The 4,413-nt window shown below is 43.2% G+C and overlaps 1 protein-coding gene across 1 annotated transcript in view; it reads right to left on the bottom strand.

The window, feature by feature from the left end:
• Window positions 1–4,402, bottom strand: part of Nsd2 (nuclear receptor binding SET domain protein 2) — a 74,291-nt gene extending 69,889 nt beyond the window's left edge. Inside the window, exon 1 of the mRNA XM_010641714.3 lies at window positions 4,175–4,402. The gene's annotated coding sequence lies outside the window, so the exon portion shown is untranslated. The remainder of the gene's footprint in view (window positions 1–4,174) is intronic.
• Window positions 4,403–4,413: the final 11 nt, after the last annotated feature.

Below are 4,413 nucleotides of genomic sequence, written 5' to 3'. Positions count from 1 at the left end.
CAAAAAAAAAAAAAAAAAAAATACAGCCAGAGGGCCAGGGATTTAGCTCAGTGGCACCACACTTGCCACGCACAAGTTCAATCCCCGGTACCAATTTTAGTATATGTGCTGCCGAAGTGAGCACAAATCCCCAGTACCAAAAAAAATAAGACAGCCAAAAAGCCCAGCAAGAGGGCTGGGAATTTAGCTCAGTGGTTCTGCTGCCTGCCTTGCAAGCACAGGACCTGAGTTCGATCCCCAGTACCAAAAAACAAAACAAAACAAAAAGCCCAGCAAGAGACAGGTCTTGAACCATGTTCTGAAGAGTGGGGTCTCACGGGATGGCATCCATATTTTAGAAAGATTGAAAGCAGTCAGAAACATGCTTCTTGGTCTGTTGGCCTCCATATATAGCAGCAGAGACATGGGAGAAAACCACTGAAACATGAAAACACCGCTAGTATACACAGACCTTCTAACAGCATAACAAATTTCATTCACATAAACTCTTTCAATGCCAACCCCAGTCAACTTAAAAAGTGAAGTCCCAACTCCTTCCAGAAAGAAAAAATGCAATGTATTACTGTATACCCACTAGGGAGTATCACTACTGAGGTTTTGAACATCATTGAGCTGAGGTAGGACATCATTTAGTTTGACCAACACTGTGAATTCTATCCTTGTGTATTTTGTTGAAACTATTAAGAATTACAGAAATTACAATGCTATGAAACTCTTGATGGTCACCTGGTTCTAGGAAGGCAAACTCAAATAAAAAAAACTAAATTGAGGTCTGTATTAATTTTTTAACTACCAAAGTAAATTTCATCAAGTCAACCAACTCTTTAAAAAGCTATCAACACACAAACACAAAATGCTGGAGAGCCCCTGGGTAACCAACATTAAGTCTTTTTTCTCTCCACAATGTTCACTGTAAATAACCATTCCCAAAAAGAGAAACTGTCAAGTCAAACAGATAGTTTGTAAATATGAGTCTAACCCTCTAGAATTCTGGTCTCCCCTCTTCCTTCTATATTTGCATATTTTATGCTCTTTTCACCTTGTCCAATTAAGCAGAGAAATCAGAAAGGAGATTCAGCAGAAACTGGTTCTTATTAGTAGTAGGTAGAGGTCTGCTCTATTATCTGTTGCATCTGTACACTTGCAATATTTCATACTTAATTTCTATTTAACATTTGAGCAAGCATGATGAACTAAAGAAACCATCCTGGCCTGGCAAACCTGACCATGGCTCCCCAGCTCAAGCAGTGACCTTAGCCCAGGCCTTCTTGTACGTACTTGGTGTCTTCCCCTTCTGTTCCAACAGGACTTACAAACAGCTCAGATGCTGGCATTAAAAAGGGTTGTGTATCCAGGCCATATGCCCATGTATTCAGCATTTACCGATGCTGTCAGGAGAAAGCACCAGCAGAAGCCAGGCTGCCCAAAATGATGATAGTCCTCTCCCCACAAGCTCATGTCAAAAAGGAGAAAGGTCACATATAGCCAATAAAAGGCTATACACAAGGGCCCCGGTTCTATCCCCAGTACAAAAAAAGGCTATATATGCTATAAACATTGTGCTCAGAAAGGAGGATCAGCAATGGTCCATACCCAACAGCCAGCAGCCCACACCAAGGCCTGGAGTCAAGACAGGACACCAAGTATTTGGGAACAAGGACATATTTACTGCAGTCAGCCAAAAGAGGGGAGGCCAGGCTACTAAAATGCTTATCCAAAGCTGTACACATACTATACACATGAACAGATCCCCAAATAAAATGCTATATCATAGGATTTCTCCATTTTTAATTTTTTTTCATTTCATTTCATAGCACAGGGTAATTGAATCCAGGGCCCTTGCACTGAGCTTCATCCCCAGCCCTTTTTCTTTTTCCTGTTTGGTTTTCACTAAGTTGCCCCAGGCTATGCTCATAGGATACTCCTACCTCCTTACAGTGTGTGCCACCATACCTGGCTGGGAAGAGCTTTTTGAGGAGCTTTACAGCAGACAGACCTCAGTGAAGAAATAATGGAATAAGTCACGAGATGATGTTCATGAGTGAGACAGTTTATACTAGTGATGGCGAACCTTTTAGAGCTTTCAATAATAACAGCCAGCTACAGTATACATGCCACAGGTTCGCCAACAATGGATACTGTCCTTGTCAAGACCTGAAATTACACTAGCCTTAAAAAATGAGTTGACCCTTGTCTCTGTTCTGGCAGAGTTTGTGCATGAGTGTGGAGTTATTTCTTCCTTAAATATGTTATAATTCAAGAGAAAAACCACTGATCTGGGAATTTTCTTCGCGGAAAAGTGTTTAGTTACTGATTCAATCCCCAACTCACCCCTGCCCTTTTCGTTGTTTGTCTGCAGTGCCTTGCACATGCTAGGCAAGCTTTAACACCAAGCTATACTCTCAGCCCTCCATTTCTCATTTTTTAACCCCATAGAGACTGTCTTCGAATTCTTTTGGTAATGTTCTCCCTACTAATTTATCTTTTCCATCTAAACTTTAAAAATTGGTTATAACAAATATTGTATTGTCCTTTTAATAGCTGCAGAAATAATTCCCCTTCATGTCTAACACAGGCATTTGTACTTTCTCTTTTTCCTTTACCTAGCTCACCAAAGACTGAGTTGACTTTTTTATTTATTTATTTTTTAGTTGAGTTGACTTCTATCTTCAGTGCTGGGGATGTAGTTCAGAGCACTTGCCTGGCATGCTTGAGGCCCTGGGTTCCACCCCCACCACAAGAAAAAGAGAAGAAAAAACATTGTCCTAATTATGAAAGCACTTAATTAGAAAAGGTCATGTGCTAGATTAAAAAGCACAGCGACAGCAGAGAACCATGGAACACACATCTGTAATTCCAACACCAAAAGAGGCTGAAGCAGGAGGATCATGCACCAAGTACCACATGGGCAACTTAACAAGAACCTGTCTCAAAAAATAAAAAGAACCGAGGATGTAGCTCAGTGGTAGAGCATCCCTGAATTTGATCCCGTCCTGACCAAAATTTATGGGGAGAAAATAATTAATTATACACTTCGTCATCATCTCAGCACATTAGTTTGTATGTGCTCCTACCTGAGAACACTAGAGCACACCATTTTGTTAGTCTGCTGTCCTCTCACCAGCACTTCTTAGTTAAGCCTAATTCTACCCACTTTCACGTGTTTTATATTGAGTCATCAAAACTATTTTTTAAAAAGGAGGTAACTCATTAGTGCACATTTTGCCTTCTGAGTAAACCTCGTAAAGTCCTGACTACTAGAAGACTACATCTGAACGGCTGTTAGACTGGACCTACTCCTAACTAACCCACAGGGTCCCTAATGCCTAGACTCATTTTGCAATTCAGACTTGGTATTCATGCCAGGAGTGGTGGCACACGCCCGTAATCCCAGCACTCAGGAGGCTGAGGCAGGAGGATTGCTGTGAGCTCAAGACCAGCCTGGGCTACATAGGAAGTTCCAGGTCAGTCTCAACTATACAGTGAGACCCTGTCTCAAAAAAACAAACGAACAAATAGAGATTCTTAACATGGAATGCCCACCGCTGGAATTACAGACCAGCCCATTTGGCGATATAGTCCAAAAGCTGGATTTCCCCACCGAATAGATTGGAGTTCTTCACAAAAGCTTACACAAACTCCCAAGTGAGCAATACGTTCTCACTACCAACCATCAACCCAAAACTGAAGACTGCTGGCGGCTGAGAAAATGGAAGGGAAGGAAAGGAAATGACTCAAAGTAATCGTAAAGCATGAGTTCTCTTCATCACCAGTCAGTCGGCAGTTTAGATTTGAACTCTGACGGCCTAGGGAATGGGAGCCCCTATCAAGGACACCCGCCAAGGGCCGTGCTCACAAGACTAGTTTCCTTCATGTGACTGTCTGGCATTGTGCTTTTTGGTATTGTTCTCATCACATTTAAATGTGTAACCAGAACACGTAAAACATTTGGAAAATTTAAAAAGTTAAGCCTCAGCTTCCTAAGTGGAACAGCTCCTAATTCTCTACGTTGATCATCTCATTAAAAGAAAATAGAGCGATCTTGGGCTTTAACTCATTTAAAAGTCAAGGCCTTGAGAGTACTGTGAGCTGTACAAAGCTGACTCCGAGCTCGCTCCGCAGCAAACCCTGCTCCCCCTTACAGGCCCGCTGCACACGCATCCCGATGATCCACCTGAAAGTGACCGGTACCGGAACCTCGGCTCGGATCCCACCTCCACCCGAACGTCAGAGCCCGTCCTGATCTCGGGAGCGCGGGGAGTTCGGCTGCTCGGGTCCCAGGCAACACCCAGCCCTGTTTCTCCCATCAGATTCAACGCCAGCGTTTGTTAAAGGCCGAGATTTTAAACCCCCGCTCCTGCTCCGCCATCCCCCGCCCGGGGCGGGTTCCGCACTCGCGGCCTGTGGTCGGCT

Source organism: Fukomys damarensis, unplaced genomic scaffold (assembly GCF_012274545.1).
Source record: "Fukomys damarensis isolate Sample0158 unplaced genomic scaffold, DMR_v1.0_HiC HiC_scaffold_35, whole genome shotgun sequence".
In the NCBI taxonomy this organism is placed as follows: domain Eukaryota; kingdom Metazoa; phylum Chordata; class Mammalia; order Rodentia; family Bathyergidae; genus Fukomys; species Fukomys damarensis.
This window is presented reverse-complemented; position numbering and strand designations above follow the sequence as displayed.